Below are 10,000 nucleotides of genomic sequence, written 5' to 3'. Positions count from 1 at the left end.
CTCTGCGTCCGAGCGTAGCGGGCCCGCTTCGGGATACCGCGCGGGCGCGTGGCCGGCGGGCGCGCGAGTCGTGCGGTCGACCCTACGTAGTTCGGGCGCGCGCCCCCGTGTCTCGCGTGCGACGCGTCCTCCGGGGTCGCGTGCGTGCGTGCGTGCGTGCGTGCGGGCGGGCGGGCGGACGCGGGTGCGTCGCGGTCACCGTCCGTGCGCGTGCGCCGTCTCGAGCGCGTCCCACTTTGGGGGGACGGCGGGCGCGCGGGGGCGCCGCGGGCGTGTGGCCGTGCCGCGCCTTCCGCGTGGGCGTCCCCCCGCGCCGCGCGGGAGGCGCCCGTTCGTTCGCGTCTCCCGCCCGCGGTTCCGGTGCGCCGTCTCTCCGTCCTCGCGCGTCGCCGGGCGTGCGTCCGAGCCCGCGTGCCGCCTGCCCGTGGGTGCCGCGTGTACGGGGCCGCGTCCGCGCCCGCGTCCCCGAGCGTCAAGTGCAGGCCGCGCGCGCCTAGTGGAGCGTGCCCGCCCGCTCCGTGTATCGTGTGCGCGGGGGCGACGCGCGTTCCCGCGTGTTCCGCCTGCCTGCGTCTACCTCCGCGTCTCCCGAGCGTCCCGTGCGTGCGTCTGCTGTGCGCGTGCGTCTCCGCGTTTCCGCGTGCCCCGGGCGTGCGTCCGTGTCGCCGGAGGGCGCCGCCGCCGCCGCCGCCGCTGCGTGCGCGTACGTGTCCGCGCGGGTGCGCGCGTGGCCTCTCCGGTGCGCGCGCGCGCGCGCGGCCCCGTCCGTCCGAGTGCGGCGCGCCCTCTTCGGGATGCCGCGCGGGCGCGCGGCCGGGCGTACGTACCTCGTGCCCGTGCCCCCGTCTCGCGCGCGACGCGTCTATCGCGTCGCGCGTGTGTGGCGGGGGCGCCGTGTCCTCCGAAGCGCTGCGGCGCGGCCGTCCGCCCCGTCGCGCCCCTCCCTCCGTCCGCGCGGGTGGGCGTCCCGCTTCGGGGGGGGGCGGCGGGGGTTGGCCGCGGGCGGGCTTCTGTTGGGGGGATCCACGGGCGTGTGCCCCTGAGGCGTACCTTCCCGTGTTTCGGCCGCGCCGTCCGTGCGAGTCGCCGTGCGTCCGGGCCCCCGTGCGCGTGCGCGAGCGGACCGTGTCCGTGGGTGCCGCGCGTCCGCGTTCCCGCGTGTTCTGCCTGCCCGCGCCTACCTCTGTGTCTCCCGGGCGTCCCGGGGTTGTGTCTGCTGCGCGCGCGCGCGCGCCCCCTCGCGTCCATCTCCGTGTTTCCGTGTGCTCCGTGGGCCCGTCCGTGTCTCCGGAGGGCACCCTGCGGTGCGGGCGCACGCGCGCGCGGGCGCGTTCCCGTCCTTCCGTCCGTCCGTCCGTCCGTCCGTCCGTCCTCCTCCTCCTCCTCCTCCTCCTCCTCCTCCGCCCCCCACCGCCCACACCCCCGCCGCCCCCCGCCGCCCCCACCGCCTCCGCCGCCTCCAAACCTCTTCCCCGCCTGGCGGGTGGCAGCCGGCGGCCACGTCGGACTGGATCCGGATATCGCCAGCGTGGGGCCCACGGCAAGGGCGCAGGCGGGGTGGGGTTGGGGGTGCGTGGTGGGCGGTGGGGGGGGTGGCGCCAGCGGTCCTCGGCGGCGGCGGGCCTAGCGCCGCCGGCACGTGCCCCTCCGGTTTCAGTCGGGACCGCCTCCGTGACGTCGAGGAGAGCTTCTCCACCCGTCCGTCCGAGGGCGCGGGGGTTCGGCGGACCGAGGGTGCCGTCGTCCCTCGACGACCGCCTTCGGGTCGCGCGCACACACACGCTCGGAGGCGCCCCGTCTCAACTGAAAGGAGTCGGCGGAGTAGAAACCGCGGCCCTCGAGACAGCTCCCTAACGCCGGGTGCGTGCGGCGGGGTGCTTTCTACACCCTACAGAAGGAAAACGCCTGTGGCCGGAGTTCTCGACGCCCGCCTTTCGACGCACCCTCTCGTCGCCTCGCTCCGTTTCCTAAGGCTCTCGTGACTCCTCCCGTTCTATTTCAGGGAGGCGCAGCTGAAGGGCTATCCGCTCCGCCCGTCCGTGAAGTTGGGCTTTCCCCCCGAAGGTGGCCGGAAGGGGGTGGGGGGGCGCGTGAGCCAAAGGATCTTGAAAACGCGGCGGCGGCGGTACCGCTTTCGGCTCTCGCCGATCCCACGCAGAGGCGGGGGCGCGGGCAGGTCCGCGCGCAGGTGCCCGTGCGAAGGTGCAGGCGCGTGCAGGCGCGGGCGCGCGCGCGCGCGCCCTCGGGCAGGTACGTAGAGGCGGGCGCCCGCGCGTGCACACCCCTAGGCGTACGCACGGGCACGGACGCGCCCGAGGGCGCGCGCGTACCGGCGCGGGCGCGCCCGTGTGGGCGCGCCCACGCCTACGCGCGTGTACCCGCGCGGGTACGCACGGGCAGGCACGTGCGTACCGCCCGCCCGCGCACGGGCGCGTGCACGCGCCTGCGTGTCCGTATCTGCAGCCACGGGCGTGAGCGCGTGGGCGCCTACCGTCCTTCTTCTACCTAACGCCGTCACCGGGCTGGCTCGGCGTCCAGGTATGCCTGTCTCCCCCTCCCCTCCAATCCCCTCCCCCTCCCCGCCCCCTCCCCTCCCCTCCCCTCCCCCTCCCCCTCCCGTCCCTCCCCCCTCCCCCTCCCGTCCCTCCCCCCTCCCCCGTCCCCCTCCCCCTCCCCTCCCCTCGTCTCCCCTCCCCTCCCCCTCCCCCTCCCCGTCCCTCCCCCCACCGCCTCCCCTCCCCCACCCCTCCCCCTCCCCTCCCCCTCGCCTCCCCTGCCCCCATCCCCCTCCCCTCCCCCACCCCTCCCGCCCACCCCCTCCCCCTCCCCCTCCCTCTGCCTGTCTCCTTCCTTTTCTGAAACCGGGTTTTCCTCTTCGAGAGCCGTTCCGCCCCTCGGGCGAAACCAACTCGCCGCGTACCGGAGACCGAGTGCAAAGACGGAGCCCCGGCGGCGCGGCGGCGGCGGCGGCTCGGAGCTCGGCTGCCGACCGAGATCGTCGGCGGTTCGGATCCGCCGGCTCCTCCTTGGGAAGCCCGTGGGGCGGCTCGACTCTCTCCCCTAGGGCCGCTCCGAGTCCCGAGCCGCTCGACGGCACGCGACGGCAGCGGCGCCGCAGTCAGTTCTCTATCTAAACGGAAACGACGACGATGACGAACGTCAGTCTTCACCGCCACGCCCTACTCCCCACCCGAGCACCGTTCCAACTCGGGTGTTTCTCTCCCTGTGGCGGGGGTCCCCCCCGACTGAGAAAAAATAAACCGCCCCCCGAGGACGGCCCGCGTTCGGAGCCTCTTGGTAGTAGCGCGCCTTCACGGGACGACGGCACGCGCGCCCGTCACCCGCTTCCCGGAAAGCTCCCCCCGCAGAGAGTCGCGAACTCGGGCGAAGACGGAGGAGTCCGCGTACCCGTCGCCCAAGGTTCAGCCATCGTCCGATTGGAAACCGGTGCCTTCCCGGTCCCGCCTCCCCGTCGATCGACGCCTCCCGGGGGTGGGATGGCTTCCAGCCGAACCAGCCTACCGTACCCTTCCCCTCCTACGTACCTCGGGAGGTCGGCTCGGACAGGGAGGGGCCCGTCAGATGTCCAGTCCGCCGTGAGCTTTCCACGACGACGGTCGGCCGGTCGGCCGGTCGGTCGGTCGGTCGTCCCGGAACACCCCGGTCGGGTCCGCGCGCGCGCGGCACGGGCTTCACACACCTCGCTCCTCTGGCTTCCCGGGAGACGCTCGCGGCACGGCGACGCGTGCAACGCGGGAACGGCGACGCTGCCCTCGGCCTTACCGTCCCCCCCCTCCAGCCGAATACGGCCCCGGCCCTCACCGCGGGCCGAGTTGGGGGGCTGGGGGTCGGGCCGGGGGGGGGATCGGCGGCGGCGGCCCTCGTCGGCAGGCGGCGCTAGCGCCGCCGGCGTGCGGCCTTACGGTTCCCGTTGCGATTCCCCTCGTGGGCGCGGAGAAAAGCCTCTCCATCCGGCCAAGGGGGCGCCCGTTCGGCGGACCGAGGGCGACGACGGGGGGCTGCCCGTCCGCCTGAGCGCGCGCCCGCTCCCGCAGGCACAGGCGCGCGCGGGCGCAGGCACAGGCGCACACGCTCAGACACGCGCTCACGCGCAGACGCGCACTCAAACCCATACAGACACGCACAGACGCACACACAGACGCACGCACAGACCCGCGCTCACGTGCGCAGGCGCCCCCACAGACGCAGGCGGGCACGCACACGGGCACGCCCGCAGACGCGCACGCGCACGCACGCAGTCACGCGCGCACACGCAGGCACACACGCCCGGACACGCGCGCACACGCCCCCGCAAAGACGCGCCCCCGCACAGACGCGCGCGCGCGCAGGCACGCACACCGGGACGCGCGCGCGAACGGACGCACGCACGCGCGCAGGCACGCGCGCACACGCACCAGGCCACCCGGAACGTTTGCCAACTCCCCGCCCACCTCAGCACCCCACCCCCCGGGCCCGAGGCGCGTGGTCCCCCACCGCCCCCACCCTCCGACCCCCCCACCGCCCCGCTCTCGGCCTCCCACCCCCCAACCCCCCTCGGGCACTCCACCCCCCACCCCCACGACTCACGCACACACGCCCGCCCGCCCGCCCGCCCGCCCGCCCGCATTCGGGAGCCGCCGGAGATCTCTCGATGCTCGAGACGCCGACTCACCCCTCTCCCTCCCCCCCCCCGCCCCGGAGACGCCACCTTCCCGAGTCCGCCCGCGAGCCCGGAGAGCACTCGCTCGGGCCGAGCCGCCCGAGGGCCTCTGGGCGGGCGTTCGCGGCTGGCCCGCCGCGCCTCCGCTGGACCTCACTAAGTCCGGCCTCGCTCCCGAGAGCCTCGAGGGCCTCCCTCGGTGAGATGTCTCCCCAGTCGGACCGGGGGGCCCAGAGCCGGTCCGTACCGGCTCTGGGAAGGCGTTCCCGGCCTCCCCCCCGCCCCCCGTTTGCCCGCCCGCGTCGCGGGAGGATGGAAAGCGATGAGGAAGAACGCTCTCGGTGGCGGCCGTGGTTTTCTTTTGCGACGCGGATGCCGGCAAACGCACGGCTCCCTCCCTCCCTCCCTCCCTCCCTCCCTCCCTCCCTCCCGACGCAATTTGCCCGTTCAACCCGCCTCACGCGTACCGTTGGCTCGGCGACAGGGACGACGGCGGAAAACGTCTCCCGGTCTGCCTGCTGCGCCACGCGGGCACTCAAAGAACGAGGAGGAAAACTTCGGGGACTGGCGGTCTCATCCCGTCCCGTTTGTCGCGTCCGTCCAAAGGATACGGATCGGAGAACACCTGCCCGTCCGACGCTTGGGACGTGCTCTCTTCTCCCTCCCGCCCCCGGTGGACGCTCATCCCCTCGGGCGCCCCCCCCCCGTTCGGCCCTTTCGGGGGCGAGCGCGCGCGCGCGCCCCATGACGCTCCCGAGAGGTTTCCCCGGCGGCCCGGGGGAGTCTGTCCCCTCTGCCACCCTCGAGCCCCGGCCGGGGCCCAGGTGGACCCGGTTCCACCCCCCCGCCGCCCTTCGCTCCGGTCGTCGGCCGTCACCCGGCGGCCGCTTCGATACCGTCCCCCTCCGGAGCTCTGCGGCGCCGACGGGATGGGAAGCGGTCCCGGCGGGCGCGCGCTGGCCACGGCGGCCCGGGGCCTTCGCTCCGTCTCCTCGAGCCCGGCCTGGCTCCCGGCGTCCTCCCGGGGTCCTCCCGGGGTCCTCCCTCCCTCCCTCCCTCCCTCCCTCCCTCCCTCCCTCCCTCCCTCCCTCCCTCCCTCCCAGGGCCCCCCCCGAGTGGGACACGCCGGCTGGCCGGCATGGTGCTCCAGGGCTCCAGCGGGGTAGACGGGATCTTCCTGGCTGAGGGGCGAAATGGCCCGGCTGGGCCGGACCCCCTTGGATCGGAACTTTGGGAGATGGGGCCAAGGTGGTGGAATAGGCTGACGCTTCCGCCTAGCTCTCTTGACGACAAAGACCCGGAAACACAAGCGAACGAGTATGTCTGCGACGAGCGGGGAGTCCTGACCGTCGAAGGCGGGCTTAGACGACGCACTGAGGGGCAGCGGCAGGAAGAGACCTTTCAGGGGCAGAGAGGGTTTACCGGCCCTGCCCCGCGGGGAGCCCTCAGGCACCATTCCCAGAGCGGCTGCTGCAGTGGGCTGGTACCGTCGTTCCACTGCTGTTCCGTCAGGGAGAAGCAGCCAGCCACACAGCCTGCTCACACCTCCGGAACCTGAGGAGGGCCCGGCCGGGCGGATCCCCTTGGCCCAACCGACCCCGCGCTGTGGCCGGCCCCACCGTCTTCCGGCCGCCCCGCGCCGAGAAACGTGTTCGGCGGCGGCGCTGGGAGGCGGGGGAGGGGGGCGGGGGGGGAGCCGGGACGGGGCCGGGCGTCCGGCCGCCCGGCGACGCGCCCTCGCCGGCCGCCGATCCGGATCCGTCCCGCTGCACTCCGCGCCGGTTGTCGGCCGCCACCTGGCGGCCGCTTTGATATCGTCTTCCCCCGGAGCTCCGGCGCCGGCGACACGCGCGGGAGGCGATGTGGCCGCGCTGGCCGAGGCGACGTTCCCGGACGCCGGCGGCGGCGTCGGCAGGATCGTCCTGGCCGAGGCGGGAAAGGGCCCGGCCGGGTGGATCCCCTTGGCCCAACCGACCCCGCGCCGTGGCCGGCCCCAACGCCTTCCGGCCGCCCCGCGCCGAGAAACGTGTTCGGCGGCGGCGCTGGGAGGCGGGGGAGGGGGGCGGGGGGGGAGCCGGGACGGGACCGGGTGTCCGGCCGCCCGGCGACGCGCCCTCGCCGGCCGCCGATCCGGATCCGTCCCGCTGTCGCCCGCGCCGGTTGTCGGCCGCCACCTGGCGGCCGCTTTGACATCGTTTTCCTCCGGAGCTCCGGCGCCGGCGACATGGGAGGCGCTGTGGCCGCGCTGGCCGAGGCGACGTCTCGGGACGCCGGCGGCGTCGGCGGGATCGTCCCGGCCACGGTGGGGCGCCGGCGCCAGAGCCACGTTCCGGAATTGGGCCCGCAGCTTCATGTGGCCGAGGCGGTGGCCGTCGCCGCCGCCGCCGCCGCCGCCGCCGCCGCCGCCGCGCTCCCGGGTGCCGTGTTTTAGACGGCGCTGGACCGAACCGGGCCGCACCGAGACGGCGCAGGCAGAAGAACGGGACAAGGCACGCCCCGGCCGTTCGCGCGCCTTCCTTCGCGCGGCCCGGTCGTCACCGGGGCCTCCGGCGTAGGTCCGGGGTGGCCCGCGGAGGGCGCCCCGGGCCCGGGCGCGGTCCCGCGTGGGGTCCGGACCGTCGGAGAATTTTTTCAAAGTCCCGCTCCGGGGGTCCCCGGGCCGAGGTTGCCGCCCCCGGCCCGCCCCGGCCCGGCCACGGACCCGCGCGGGGCCCGGACCTTCGGAGGGGCCCCGCCGCCCGAGAATTTTTTCCAAGTCCCCCCTCCGAGGGTTCCCCGACCGGCCCGCGTTGGCCGCAGCGCAGGCGGCTGGCTCTGGGCGCCCGCGCGGCCCCGGCCAGCTCCGTCACCCCGTCCCGCGGGTCGACCAGAGGATCCCGGGAGCTCCGGGGGGGGGGGGCGGGGCGCTGGGGGCCATGGGGTCGCGCTACGGACCGATGGCCGGGCCGCAGTTCCGGGGGCTCGCCGTGGGGAGCGGGCCCCTCCCGCCGCGGGGCGTGGCTTTTCTCTCGCCCAAAACGGGCGATTTGGGCCACCAGATTGGTGCTGACACGCTCTCCTCGCTGGGTGACTCCCGCTGAGCAGATGGGAAACCTGGACGGGTCCGTAGACGCCGGTCCACCGACGGCCCACGCCCTCCCCCGCTCCTCCCCGCTTGAGCCGCCCGCCTGGGGCCCGTGCGCCGGCTCTCGCGCGTCCAGATGTCCAGCCGCGGTGCCTCCCCCCGGTCTCCAGTGCCCGAGGGCGGCGTGGCACGGGCGCCGCGGGCCCTCTGACCCGCGTGCCCCTTGTCGCAGGCACCCGCGGTGGCCGCGGTGCTCGCCAGAGTGTGCCCCGCTACCCCCCTCCCCCAGGCCCACGTGCCTCGCGTGTCAGGCGTTCTCCGTGTGCAGGGGTCCTCGCGGCCACCTTTCCGCAGCCGGGGCGGGCGAGGCAGAAAGCGGGTCCTCTCCGGGGCTGTCCTCGCCCGCCTCCTGGCAGCCCTGGCGGGGGGGTCTTCTCCTCCTCGCTTGTGCCTGGGCTGACCCGATCGATGTGGTGTTGTCGTGCTCTCCCGGGCCGGGTCCGAGCCGCGCCAAGACGAGGGACGGACATTCGTGGCGAATGGGACCGCTCTTCTCGCTCAGCGCGCGGGCCCCTCGCTCCTCCTCCCCGCCCGCCGGTGGTGCGCAGAGGGGCAGGGGCACGGAATCCGGCCCGACCTTGCTCATCTGCCCTCGTTCGCGGCCTCGCGGCCAGCGTCGGCGGTGGCGGGGTCCTGAGACCGAGCAGGACAGCCTCTGCTCGTGGCCCTGGTGTTCTGCCTCGCGTCGGGCCCTCCCCCGCCCCCCGCGGCGGGGGGGCTCTCTGGTCAGGCGCACCCGCGCGCCCCACCCAGGTGGTGCCGGTGCGCCTCGAGTGGCCCTTTGGCGGTGCCCCTGGAACGCTCCAGGCCGTCCCTCAGGTGCCTGAGGCCGGGTGGCGGTGCCGTTTCCCCGTTCCCAGCCCACCCTTCCGGTCACCGCTCACGCGTGTGGGCGTGCGCCCCTCGAGCCGAGAGAAATAAAAAACAGGAGTGCGGCCGAGAGGGAGAGAAAGGATGTGGAGGAAAAAAAAAAAAAAAAGGGGGGTCGAGCGGGGTAAGACCTTTAGAGCACGCACGCCTCGCGGGAGGGTGCCGTGCCTGATCCCGAGAAGGCGGGGGTGAGAGAGGGGTGCGCGCGTGCGTGCCCGCCCCGGTGCTTGCCGAGACCCGCGTGAGGCAAGCGAGAGCGGAAGGAGGAGGGCCCGCGTGTTGCTTCCGCCGGTGCCGAGGGAAGTCGCCCTTGCGAGGTGGGGGCCCAGGCTGCGTAGCCGCGGCTGGGCCCCGGCGGTCCGTTGTTAGGCTCTGTCGTACCTCCTCCCCCCCGCGGGCCGCCCTAGAGCGCGGACCCCTCTACAGAGGGAGACCGGGGGGTGTGTTGGGCTTTTAGGTGCCCAGGCAAGCCTCGGGTGTGCGCGGCGCGTACCCGCGAGGCCCCGCGCGCTCGCCGGAGCCTGGCTCCGGTGAGGCGGGATGAGGCGGAGAAGCTTTAAAAGAGAAACGGAAAAAAAAAAAAACGGACGACTCAAAAGGTGTGACTTTCCGAGGCCCTCGGTCGCCGCTGCGGTGCCCCACCCGTTCCCTCCTCGCCCGAGTGGAGGGTGGACGCAGCACGGAGCCGGGAGCACGCGCCGTCCCCGGGTGAGGCAGAGCCGCCGTGAGCACGAGGCGGCAGGCTCCGTTCCCGGCCGCAGAGGCCCACTGTGCCTTAACCCCCCCGCTGGTGCTTACCAATACCGCAGGCCCCCCCCGCCCATCCCCGGGGCGCCCTCGGGCGCCTGGCGGGGGCCCAACGTGGGGGGCGATGGGTGGGGACGGCCCGTCTTCGGTGAAGAAAGTCTTCTCTAGTCATCTCCGAGGGTGCCTTGGGGGTGCCGGATCCCCCAGCCGCTGCCCCTCGCCTTGCGCGCAAGCCACCGACCGTGGCTCGCAGGCAGAGCCCCCTCTCCTTCCCGCCCGGTGTGGAGGGAGAGGTCCGCCGGCCCCGCGGTGGGGCCGCGCGCCGCCCTTCGCCTGCCGCGGCCCGCGCCTCCCCCCTGCGAGTCGGGGGAGGGCCTTCGCCGGGCCAGCCGTCTGGCGCCGGGGTCGCGCGCGTCCGTGTGTGCGTGTGAGTGTGCGGCCCTCCCGTCGCGCGCCTGGTGCGGTGGGGCCGGGGGTCCGTCCGGCGGACGGCCCCCGCGCCGTTGTGTGCCGCCTCCCGCCCGCACCCGTCCCGTGCCGCCAGCGGTGCGCGGGTGTGCGGGCCCACCTCCTCACCCGGGAGCTTTCCCGGCGATGTG

The sequence above is a fragment of the Loxodonta africana genome, unplaced genomic scaffold (genome assembly GCF_030014295.1).
Source record: "Loxodonta africana isolate mLoxAfr1 unplaced genomic scaffold, mLoxAfr1.hap2 scaffold_673, whole genome shotgun sequence".
Taxonomy (NCBI): domain Eukaryota; kingdom Metazoa; phylum Chordata; class Mammalia; order Proboscidea; family Elephantidae; genus Loxodonta; species Loxodonta africana.
The sequence above is the reverse complement of the archived record's forward strand: the minus strand, read 5'-3'. Positions refer to the sequence as shown.